Raw genomic sequence first — 12618 nt, 5'->3', positions numbered from 1 at the left:
ACTGTCTTTACAAATTTCTGTAAATATAAAATTACTCCAAAATAAAAAGCAAAGTAAAAACAAAGACCCCAAGGAATATAGGGTCTGGACAATGGATTCTACTCTTTTTACTTTTGAGATTATACTTTTATAAGCTACTTTGTAAGCCTGCCCCTTTCCTTGGATAGAGATGGCAGTGAGTACCTTAAACCCCCAGCCCATTGTCACTTTTATTCTGTACTGCTAGGTTTTGATTCCACTATGGGTTCAGGATTTAGCTGTTTCTTAGGAACATGTTCACTGGCTTTAGGCATAGGTGCTTTAAAAACTTAAATTACTTTGTTTTTTCCTTTACAAAGCAATCTATTTATGTTTTCAAGCAGAGACTGATGTGTAGGGGAAGCAGAGGAATTCTTCCAGCTCTGTTTAGTAGTCCTTGGTAACAGCGTATCAACTCCCCCCACTGTCCAGTTTCTCTTCCTTAAAGTGTGAGAACAGCACATCCTTCCTGGAAGAAACCCAGCACCTGTCTAGTTTGTACTTGCTATTTGCTAGGCTGGCTACTAGAGGGCAGTGTGCCATGCCTTTTTTGGACTATGGAGAGCAAGGCCTTGGGTCTACACACTTCAAACATTAGGTCTTGAACTCCCTCATGGATATAGGTGGCTACATTCAGTTGCATATTCCTTTCCTTCCTATCCCCACCTCAGATCTAGAAATGCAATCTGATCTCCATTATAGTAAAGATGTTCAAGAGAAGCACCTACTATCTAGATTTTGATCAAAATCTTTCTTACTTGGACTTTGAAAATCTTTATGTATATGGAATTTTGTTGTTTTGTTTTAATCCAATAGAGGCCCTCTTGCTCTCCCTTCCTTTCCTGTGCTTTCTCCTCTACCTTCAGGTTCAGACTTAAAAAGCAGTGTATGCATTAAAAGGGTGAACTTCATGGTTTGTTAATTATATCCTTACTAAAAAAGAACAACAACAACAACAACAAACACCACAATAACAACAGGATCAGACACTCTCGCTCAAAGAGAATATAATTTCCACTGGAGAAAACTTAGTACTTTGTCATTGGCTCGCCGGTTCAGTGGTTAGAGGGAATGACTCTGAACTTCTTTTTCCTCATGTCTCTTGGGACACTGACCTTCCAGAACACCAGTGAATTTTTCCTTTCTTAAGAGGTTTCTCGCCTTTGCTCAGTCAGCATTGCAGAGGGCAGGACTAGGGTTAGGGTGTGGCTGGGCAATCCAGTGTGAAAGCTGAGTCTAGGGCAGAGGTAGCTGTCTGGAGACCTTGATTGTATATGTTAGCTGGTTAGCAGATGTGTGTCCTGAACTGCATATTTTTATAGACGTTATTCGGTCAGTCACTCCTGATGTCCTGATTTTGAGACCCAAGCTTTGGGGCTGGCCTGTGAAAATAGGCAGAGGTTATGGGGTTGGGCTTACTTTGCCACCTGCATACTAAGTTACTATGCCTGGAAATGACTCAGTCTGTCCTTTGTACCTGAATGATTTCCTGTGCCCAGTTGAGAAATTGCTTGCCTCAGACTTTATGCCATTGACCTTGGGCTTACACAACTTAAGCCGTTCAGTAAACAAGGGCATGTAAGTGGTCCTCCAGGTGGTTGCATCTTCAGCTGGTGCCTGTGAACCCTCCATGTTGAGAGGGGACAGAGAGCAGTGAGCTGACAAAGGAATAAGTTTCCCCCTCTGCATATCACATTCAGCACTCTCTGTCAGCTAAGGAATTATAAGAAATGTGACTTTATTCTGTCACAGGTAAAAATGGAATATCTAGTGCTTAGTAAGCAGGACCCATTTTCTTTATTTTCTTTTCCTTTGGCAGGAGAGGAAACATTTGTAAGGAGAGGTTAACTTGTTCAAAGTCACTCTGAGCTGGGAAAGAGCTAGAATCTAAACATCAGATTGCTCTCCCTGAGTTGGTCCCCACCCATCCTCACTCTAGGGGCAAGGTGAGATGCAACGAACGGGGAGGCTAGGGGAGTGTGTTTTCCCCCAGCAGGTCTTACCAGGAGCTTCTCATTGCCTCTGTAATGAGGTTCCTGGAGCACATGGGGTTGAGCTCCCCAGTCCTGGAAGAATTGTTTGCTGGTAGTTTCAGTTTGGAACTTGTCTTTGAAGACCCCTAGTGTGTTAGAGTGGAACTTACCCTTGACTCTTTTTACCAGGGGCTTGAGAGAAGGTAGATAAGACATCTGGGAAGAGAGGAATACATGTCTAGGAAAACAATAACAGTTTTAATTGCTGTCTTTCATTAAATACTTACAGCATGTCAAGCACATGTGAAGTACATGCTTGCATCCTCTTTGGGGTCAGGGAGCCATCAGAGTCTGTGAATGGGTACAGATTAGGGAAAACTACATTTCTGGGTTTCTCAAGAAAAGTGGGGTAAACTCTTTCCCTTGTTCCTTGCTCCCTGCCTGAGGAGGGGTTAGGACCCTCAAGCTGATTATCTCTTGACAGAGAGCTTGGACACTTTACCTTGGTCACTGTGTTGCCATCAAACTTGGCCACGCACTTCCCATCCAGGATGGCCATCTCCCGCTGTGACCAGCTGGGCTGCTGATGCACACCAGCAGTGCAATGCTGGCCTCCGACTGTTCCCTTCTGCACATGCTGGATGTATTTGCTGCATAGGGAACAAATTCCTCTTCAGGTAGGGATCCCCTCCGAGCCAGTCCAGGCACACCAATCAAAATGTCACTGTGCCATCAGCCTATTTCTTTGCCTTTATTTGTGGGTTTGCCTAAACGCAACAGGATATTTTCAGGTACTTTCAAATTAAAATTTCTTTATTGCTTCTCTGAAAATAAAATTTTAATTTATTTTATCTCTGTTTCCTTTCACACTCCTCAGTTATTATGCTGCGACTCAGCAGAGAGGACGAGACACCTGCAGCCATAGGATAGGGCCGTGGAGGGTGTTTCTAACCCACCCCATCAGGCAGCTAGAGGCTGTGGCTTAGAAAATAGGAATTTGGGAAACAGGAGCTTGGAAGTACATTTGCTTGTGGAAAGAAGAGCCATCCTTGTTACTAGGCTATTATCCCTGGGCACTTTGGAGTGAAGATTATCCTTTCATCCACAACTTTGAAATAGTTGCTGTTTCTATAACACTGTGAAGTACATATTACTGTCTTTGTGCTCGAGCTGGGATTTGTAAGCATAAAAAAGATGAGTTAGAGGAATGTAGAGGGCTATCCTGGGCCCCAAAGAAGCAGGGTTTCATAGGGAAGATGCCAGGACAAAGCCAGGAAGGTGGAATGCCTGATCCCCTGTACTCTCATGGGCCCTGATAAACCTAGCTACTCTACCTCCTGTTTTATAGTTAGTGTTTGTGTCTCCCATGCATACTTAGGGAAAGGCCCTGACCCCCAAGAATGAACCACATGCCATCTGTGCTTACTCAAACCTCATGTGAGATGAGAGGACTCAGGAAAGCCGAACTAGAAGGAAATCCAAAGATTTCAAAATAATCCATTCTTTGCTCTGTTACCTTCTACAGGCTACATCTCTGAAATGGATGGCTGACTGAGTTCTGAACTTACTACCTTTGTCTTGAGAATTAGGACCTCCTGCCCTTCCCCCAGCAGCCCTTGCTGGCCATTCTGGTTACTCACTCGATCCTATGGCTTCTTTTGTCTGGGTCAGGGGTGAGAACTTGACTCCATGGAGGGGCTTGGAAGTCACTCTGGTACTGCTGGTTGGGATATTCTGCATGGCCCCTACGCACTATTGGTGCTACTTTTCTGCTCTGCATGTGAACTGGAAGTATTGACAGACCAAGAGGAGGACTCTGGAAGGAAATCTGATGAGGAGTAGTCATGTTGTGTTCACCTAAGAGGAGAAGAAAGTATGCAGAGGGTCTCTATTATGTGGGGAAGTCGTGAGGTTAAAGGTAGGGAATCTCTGGACCCCAGCCTTGGCTCCTGCACAGCCAACTCAACATAAGAAGCCTTTTCACATTTCTGGACATATTTCCCTCTTTTTGTCCACTTGGGAAAGCAGACCCATAGCATGTGTCTCTACCACTCTGGTCTTCTGTGTTTTCTCCCCAAGACCAGAACAAAGGGTCTTTAGTGGGGAATCACAGAGTGGCCTCCCAGTCCCCTTTGGATCACCTGAGTTTGGGAAACCTGGACTGCAGGGCTGCCAGCTGGCTAGCTAGAGCAGGAAGACTGGGATGGGGTGGTGGGTATGGCACCCTCCCAGGGGGATTCTGGCTGACCTTGTAGCCAAACATTGCCTGAAGGGCTGTTGAGGAGAGAAGGCTGGAGTTCTGGCTTCTTGCTGTTTTCCGCTGGGTTGGTGGATCCTAACACTGGGAGCTGTCCAGGGGACTGGAATGCCCCTAGATTGGGTGAAATAAAGTGAACTGGAAACAGAGAGTTCAGATTTTGCTTTATATAGAATACAATTCCTCTGTCCCCTACGACCTGCACCCTGCCAGGCTAAGTCTCACCTGAATGGTAGGGCTTCACCCCATGGTAAATCTTAGGCTCTGTCTTCCAGGGCATGAAACGTTCTCCATAGGTTCTGCTGAAGGGGAGCCACCGATGTTTGAAGGGCTGGCTGGAGGAGTGCTGCAGTTGCATCTGGAGTGGAGCCAGGACTAGGGGCTCCAGGCGGTATCTAATGTCTCCTGGGACTATTTCGTCCTGGGCTTCTAACATCTGTAAAGCAACCTCTGCGGTCACTTCCTCTAGTGGGAAGTTCACTTTGGGGCTAACTAGAAGAGGTCTGTGGGGTCAATCTCCTGGAGCGAGGTCCTCATAAACTAGGCAAGTGTTATCTTCTAGCAAATTCTTTATTTGTAAAATTAGGACAATTCATGTCTTTCTGGGTTATTGAAAAAATCTAAAAGTGTCTAGCATAGTGTTTGGTATTTAGTTGGTGTTTCATAAGTTCTATCTTAAAATAGTGCTTAGTAAGTACTATCATCTCTTGAAATAGTAGGCTATTTCAAAAGCATGTTTGCTTCCATGGCCCCTGTTGACCCTCTCCTTGGCTAATTTCTGACCTTACCTGAACATTAGGGTTGCTATTGCAGGGCTGTGTTTGGAGAACCAGAGTCTTTTGCTGGGTGGGATTTGGTGCTGTACTATTTGAAGAAAAGTCAGGCAGGTGATGTCTTCGGTCCCAAGGAGAAAGGGCATCTAAAATGGGGGGAAGAATAGTGATCAACCTATTCCAGGGATTCTTCCCACTTAACTCATGGCAGCCTTCCACCAGCTATTTCCCCACTAAGGAGAAAAGGGTACTTTTGGTGGTGTCCAGAGAGGACCTACTTTGAACTTATTTGAGGTCGGATCAGTAAGAACTGGCAATGGGGGTGGTTCCTTGCATTTAAGGGATATGACATTTCAAAAGCAGTTATTCCTAAATGAGCACTTCTGGTTTGTTTTGGCAGTTTCTTTTGGTTTTAAAAGTAGTGCTACTTGGGGGTGGGGCAGCTTACGATGCAGATGGTCAATGGTAGACGCCTGGGTGGATGGGTGGAACTTCAGTGAGGAGGGCACCCTCCCTGAAGGCCTGGTATACCTGGCATGGAGCCTGTGTCTCCTAAAGGACAGGGAAAGAAGAGTCTCTAGGAGCACTGGATGCTAGAGTCAAGCTGGGGGTTTTGTCCCTCCATGCTTCCAAAGCTGCAAGGCTACAGCCCTAGACCCGGAAGAGGCCCCTCCTGTTGTATGGAGAAAATGAGGAAGGGTGGCTGACTGCTCTGGTCGTGTTTTGGACAAAAGTAGAACATTAGACCCAGCATTTGAAGTTCAAGGATGGGAGATTGGGAAAGGAGAGGCAAATTTTGTCTGGTGAAGAAAGTGACATTTTTGACTAGTGTCTAGTGGAGGAGGCAGAGTAGAGTGAGTGGGTGGGGAATCTTCAGGGTGGAGAAAGTGGGCTGCCTGGGGTCATTTTTCCTGCAATGGATGTGGGAGTCTGTGGTTGTAGTCGGGAGAAGGCAATGAGAATTCTGTGGGGAGGGTTGTGTGTGATCCCCTGAGGTCTGAGCAGGGCCCAGGACAAGGAAGCATCCTGAATCCTTCTCTGCCTGTTGACCCTGCATTAGAGGGAGGGAAGGAGAGAGCAGGAACTTTGGAGACAGGGAGAGGAGAGAGAAAGGGAATGCTGTTAGTGGGGTGACTAGAGGACGCTGGCCTACAGCCAGAGCACAGAGATGGCTGTAGGGGAGCACTTTGACCCCGTGGCCTGGGGCATGTTGGCAGTAGCTTTTCTGTTCAGCCATGTCCTCTGTCTCTAGTTCCTGAGACAGATGCTGTGCTTTGGCAAATGGGCATTGATTCAGAGGTTGATGTCTGAGGTTGCTGTGGGCCTTCTCTGAGTGTGAAAGCTGCTGCACTGGCTTTGGGAGAGAAGATGGAGGCAGCCATGTCCCCAGCAGCAGGCTTCTGTGACAGCAGTGAGGGGAGGGGTGACTGTAGATATAATTAGGCCTCTGCATTGTTGGGCTTGTTTCTACCACCAGCCTCAAGTCCAACCCTAGATCTCCATTGTGTATGTGTGTGTGCGTGTGTGTTTGTGTGTGTGCGTGTGTGTGTGTGTGTGTGTGTGTGTGTGTGTGTGTGAGAGTGCACACGTGTGCATGCCCAAGCTTTGGCCCTTGAGATGTGTGTCTTTCCCTGCCTGATTTCCAGCCTCCATACACACCAGGTATTCTGAGTCAGGGGGTTGATCTGCATCTTGTCAGCTGTGTGGATTGCCAATAGCTGACCCTTTCAGAACCTGGATCACAAAATAGGAACCTGAGTTAGAAGAGAGCTGAAAGGACTTCTGTTCACTCCACTTTCCCCACACCAAGAAATTTTAAGGAGTTTTCATCATTTTACTAGTTCAACTGTTGTCCCCCTCTAGTTCCATGAAAATTTTTGATTAATCCTAGAATCAAAATTGGAAAGGGTCTTCAACAAGAGAAAATCCTCAGACCCTTTCCAGTGCTACGATCCTCTGGAAGATCACATTCCTGTAAAGTGCCATTCCTACCCACACTTGAACACTTTCCACTCTGTCACCCCTTGTGGGACATATGTGTTCTGTTCCTGAGCACTTCTGACCATTTTTAGTTCTGGCTCCTGGTGGCCTCACCATGACTGTACTATTCATCTTGAGGCTTATAAAAACAGACTACCTCTTCCAGCTGACAAAATTCCAGTTAGAGTGAGCTTAGGTCACAGAGCTCAGGGTGCTCTGGTTAGAGGAAAGTAGACATCACTCCCCTTAGTCTAGGTATTATAATCAATGATTTTAAGATTGAATTAACTTTCAAGTCACACCATTGGTTTTCACCGTGTTAACTATTGTTGAAAATTCCCAGATCTCCATTTCACATACAGTAAGAAAGGAGATGAAGTCCCCATTTCTTATTTGTATAGTTGGTAGTTTGGACCCAATATAGTTACCTTTAGCTTCTAGAAATCCAACTTTCTTGTTCTCGACTTTCTCAACATGAAATGTGGTGGGATGCTGGGCCTTGTCCTGGTTTTTCTCCGTGAAGCAGAGGAGGAGGCTGGATTGGGGGTTATCTGGGCTCATTGTCCTGAGGCTCAGATGAGCCTGGCCAGCATGCTAGGGAGCACTTAGCTTCTGAGTCACAGTTTGGAAAGTCTTTTGATGTGAACTAAAAAGAACAGTTGACAAAGACAAACCACTGCTCAAGCAACCTTCTGGGGTGCTGGGATGTGCTCAGTTTGTGGCAGGGCAATACAGCGGTCCTATTTGCCCATTCTTCTTCAGAAATTCTTGCTCCTGCTCCTTGTGCAGGATCTACATTCTGATTTTGCCTTTCTCTGAGTTTTCATGGCACTTTGAAGACAACACATATCCTGCTATTTTGAGGATTTTGAGGTCCTATAGGAAGGAACTGTCTTTTACTTATTTTCAAATTGCCAACACCTAGCCCAAGCCATGACAACGAGAACCAGTAGTTATCATTTATTTGGCAACACTCCTGGCACTATATATAGGCACTTACCCTGCACTGGTACCCCTCCCCCACCACAATACCAACTAATGGTTCCACTTTGTAGGTGAGGAAACTGAAGCCCAAGACCACAGAGCTACTAAAATCTATGCCTTTCCTCCAAATAGATGCACGATTCTGGGGTAGTTACTCAGGGAGAGGGGACCAGCGTGGGTATAGGAGTCCAGGAGCACCCCTCCCAGCTCCTGAGAGGAGGTCTAATCAGTTGGGCTTGTTGATGGTGGTGTCAGCAACATGAATGAATGCTTCACAAGCACAGGGAATTCTCCCTTCAGATAGTCACTTCAGTGTGCCACTTTGTGATGGCCATAACCTAGGCCCAGGGATAGGGAGTCTGTGGCTTTTTGAGGGGACAGGGTGGGGGAAGCATGATTGTCCCAGTATTGACCAGGGAGACTGAGGACAGCAACATCATCTAGAGGCATGTGGAAGGCAGAGTCAGGGTGAAGGCCTTGTCTGTAGGATGGGTCCAGTCTCCTCAGCCTTCTCCCAAGACCCCTCATAACTCCTACCCTCTCTGGACTTCACACTTTGGCCCAATACCACTTTTCCAGGGCTTTGTGTTTTCTCCAAGCTGTTTCTGCCCTAATTCTCTCCCTTTAGCAAGGCCATCCCCATCTTTCAGGGTCCAGCTCAAATGTCATTTCCTTCTGGAATTTCCTTGGCCCCTTGCTACTGGCAGAGTAGCAGAATTAAATGCTTTCTCTTTGGGCTGGCTCCCACAACACAGGTCCACACCTGACTCTGGTATGGATCTCCTTATAGTACAGTGAATTGTGATGTGTTTTTCTCCTATCCCAAATTTAGAGCTTAATAAAGGGAGAGGCCATAGTCTCTAGCATTCTGCACAAAACTTGGCCTATATAAGACACTGAACAACTATCTGTTGAATTCAGCTAAACTCTAGGTTGATGTTTTAATGGGGTAAGAACTGGACAAGTGTAGAGTTGAAGAACACAGCAGCTATTTTATGAATGATGTGCAAATGTAGGCCAGGCATCTTTGAAATCTTTCCCAGGATTTGGTGATCCTTATTTTTCCTTTTCATGGTAATCCTTTCCTGCTTGGGGCATGGGGGGACAAAACCCCAATCTGGCCCCAGCCAAGTGCCTGGGGAGAGTCTTGGTATTTGGCTGGAGGGAACATGTGGGAGGAGGTCTGGACCTGATGCTTCAGGGCTAGTCAACTGGACTACAGTGGCAGGAGGTGACCTTGCTGACCTCTAGCAGGTCTGGCCACTGCTTCATTGGGAGGGAATTGGGAAGGAAAAGGCAGTGCAGGAAACCTGCTCTCCCCCATTTCCCCAGCTCAGGTTCTCTCTACTCATCACTTTACGGAACTCTGTGGAGTGGGGGCTGTTGTGGTTGGCCTAGGTCCTCAAATCCCATAACTGGTGACTCCTGATGTAAAATGTGCTTTGGTTTATTGCTTTGGTTTATTACTTTGTATTTAATATTTATTAACTTCTCTGAATGACAGAACATGTAGAAATTCCCCGATTTCTATGATCCCACAAAAACCTCCACAGTGATCCCTATACTTCTGTGCTCAGAACTCACAACCTAGGTGGGTAGAGGAAAATGGGTTCCCAGGCACTGGCCTGAGAGGAAGGGGTCCAGACTCTGTTCCTTTCTGTGGAGGGGAGGTGTGAAACTTATGAAATGTCTTAATTTTTCTATTTTGTAATCCAGGACAGGTAGTCCTCTGGGCTAAAGGGAGAGAAAGGCTTTGCAGGAGGCGAGAAGCCACATCTGGAGTGTCCAAAGCCACCAGTGGCAAGAAGCTACCAGGCTGCTCAGTGTTGCCATCTGCTGGACACATGGAGTGACAGCATTTCACTGCCTTGGTACTTCTACCCTCCTACAGCATCTGCTCTTCTGTCCTCCTTCATCAAATATTTTTCCCCATTCACCTGCTTTCCCCCTCTTTCCCCAGGTGGGACAGTCAAGATGCCTCTTCTCTGGTTCAGGGAATTGGACTCTGATTTTTTTCCTATGGTGCTGACTAAATGGGAGGAGGGTTGTTTGGCTCCATGCTCAGTCTCTCTGCCTTCTTCCCAGGTTTTCTGGGACCCTAAACTTGAATGACTAGAGGCCATTTAATTTAGTGTCCAAACTGGGATACTTCTGAGAGGGGGGGATGGAGAGAGGGAAGGAGAGAGAGAGAGAGGGAGAGAGAGAGAGTGAGAAAGAGAGAGAGAGAGAGAGAAAGAGAAAGAAAGAGAATGCTCTTAATAATTATGTTGAGTCAACAAGCATAAATCAGGATTTTTTTTTTTTTAGGTCAGTGGGAACTCAGGGTAAGCATGGTTTAGGGGGGTCTTCCAGCCTTCTTTTTATTCCTAGGTGAGGTGTGGAAGGCAAAGGTGGCCAGCAGAGGCTGCTGCAGCACCAGCTATGCGTCTCACTATCTAAAAAATTCCCTTCACCATTTAGGGTCTATGGGAGGAAGAGGGCTGTGGTGGCTGAAGTTTGCTGTAGTACAGGGCTGGGATCCCCAGAGTGAAGAGGTACCAGAGAGTGGAGTCTTGGTTCATATGGGCCTTGTTTTCAGAGGGAAAGAAGGTTGTGTCCTTCCTCTAGTTTGGGTTGGAAACTTAGCCTACAACCCTGGGGCTGGTTTCTCAGAGAATCCCTGTCATTTCTGGTTTGGACTGTGACTTTCCTGAACTGACAAGTCTTGTTCCTGCTCCTTCAGGCAAACTCTAGGCAAGTGGGTTCCTAGAACTACCAGCCTTTGAGATCAGTGCCTTCCTAGGTAGATGAGCACTTGGGTGCATCGGCAGGAGGGATCATGGGCTCAGGGACACCCTGGGCCAGAGGGGACCTGAGGAACTCTGGCATCTTCTTTGCCTGCCCTTGCTGACTGGCAGGTGGGGATTTCGGACCAGCCTTGGGGGCCTGTGAAGAGAAAGCATTCCTGGCAGCTGCCAGTCCTCCCTCCTCCCACTCAATCCTAACTCTGGCAGTTGGAATCCATTTCCTTCTTCCCCATCCAGGGGGCTTTCTTTCCCTCAACCTTCAAGTGCAGAGAGGGGAAACTGTGATGTCTGTGTTGAGAAATCACAAGGGGAAAGCCTTGTTGGCTGAGTTGGGGTTTGGTCCTCACCTCCTCAGCTGTGATGACCTGATCCCTGGTTGCTCACCTGGCACTAGTAAGCACTTCTGTCATCCTCCTTACTCACCTGAAGGGAGAGGCAGTGTCAGGCTTGGCAGATTGTGTGCTAGTGACCATACCATGGTAAAAGGGGAGGTGTTCTAAGCAGGCTGCAGGGAGAGCTGCCCTGCCTAAGCAGAGAATTCTGGAGCAGCAATGGGTATCCTGGGTAGCCACAGGAATTGCCATGGCAACGCGCGAGGCAATACAGCAATAGCAGCGGGAGGCTGAGATGGAGCAGGCCTCCTCTAGGCTGGAAGTGAGTTCCTGGGATGGTCAGAAGAGGGACTTGAGGGTAAGAAAGAGATCTATAAACCCACAATTGCCCCCAGTATAGGGTAATGTGGCCCTGCTCCTTGCCTCTTGCCGGTGGGAATCCCACATTCCCTGTTACGCATCTGTGAGGTGTGTAGCCTGGCAGAGGGCCTATTGGTGCGTGGAGGGGTGGGGAAGGGAAACGAAACGCAAATGCAGAGATTTATTTTCTTGTACACTGAAACATCGGAAGAATCGCAATAGGTTTTAGATGGCTGCAGCCTGCTTCTCTACCTGGGGGACTCTGAGCCATCAAAGTTAACCTAGACTAGTAACCAGGGATCAATTACTGGCCTGTAATGTGCTTTCCAACTTCCCCTTGCAAAAAGCAGCCTATTTGGAAAAAGAAAATAAACCAAAGTAGTTTTCTTGATCTCTGGTGTGGCTGAGCCGGTGTGCCCCCCGCTCCCTCCCCACTTGCCTTTGCCCACTCCTCACTCATTACCTCCACTCAATGAGTCAAGGCAGGGTTAACCCCTCAGGTGCCAGGTTTCGGGTGAGAAGTGGTTGTTATTGCCTTCTTCTCACACGCCCTCCTCCCGCCACGGTTCTCAGGAGTGCAGAGCGGGCCAAGTCCAGTCCCTGCCAACCTCCTCCCCACCCTCCCTCTGGCTGCCAAATCTGACTTTGATTAGCGTGTAGAGGGGAAGAAAGCAGGAAAATAGAATATTAAAATCTTAATTCAATTTAAAACACTGTCATTCACAGGCATGCCAAACAGTGAGATGACTAATTATTATGCAAATGAGGCAGATAGAAAAGTGATTAATAATTGCACAAATTAAAAATTATTGTAAACATCCTGTGACGAGCGATAAGTCCGATGGAGAGGCGAGGGCGGTGGGCCGGGGAGCCATGGCGGAGCTGGCTTCTGCATCCTCACTTCCTCATTAGGGGGACTTCATTAGCTCTTGATGATGGGGCTAGGTGCTGCCAGGGGTGGAGGAGTAGGGGACCGGCCAGTGCCCAGGCCGTCTGTGCTGGATCTTCAGTCCCTCTCCAGTTCCCCTTCGTGGCCCTCTCACCTAGCCGGGCTGAGCAGGAGGTGGGGTTGGGGGGAGGAAGGCTGGCCACTATGGAGGACAGGTGCCGTGTGGAGCATCGCTGCTGCTTTCTACCATCCTTCTACCAGCTGCT

At 47.5% G+C, this 12618-nt stretch overlaps 1 long non-coding RNA gene across 2 annotated transcripts in view; it reads left to right on the top strand.

Moving 5' to 3' along the window:
* Nucleotides 1–11343: 11343 nt before the first annotated feature.
* LOC120889706 (uncharacterized) overlaps nucleotides 11344–12618 on the top strand; it is a 107133-nt gene continuing 105858 nt past the window's right edge. The window contains exon 1 of one of the 2 annotated variants that reach the window (XR_013437234.1): nucleotides 11344–11461. This is a non-coding gene — a long non-coding RNA (uncharacterized LOC120889706). The remainder of the gene's footprint in view (nucleotides 11462–12618) is intronic. The other variant, XR_013437233.1, reaches the window with a different exon arrangement.

This window comes from Ictidomys tridecemlineatus, chromosome 4 (assembly GCF_052094955.1).
Source record: "Ictidomys tridecemlineatus isolate mIctTri1 chromosome 4, mIctTri1.hap1, whole genome shotgun sequence".
Lineage (NCBI taxonomy): Eukaryota > Metazoa > Chordata > Mammalia > Rodentia > Sciuridae > Ictidomys > Ictidomys tridecemlineatus.
Note: the sequence above shows the minus strand (reverse complement) of the source record. Positions and strands in the feature narration are given on the sequence as shown.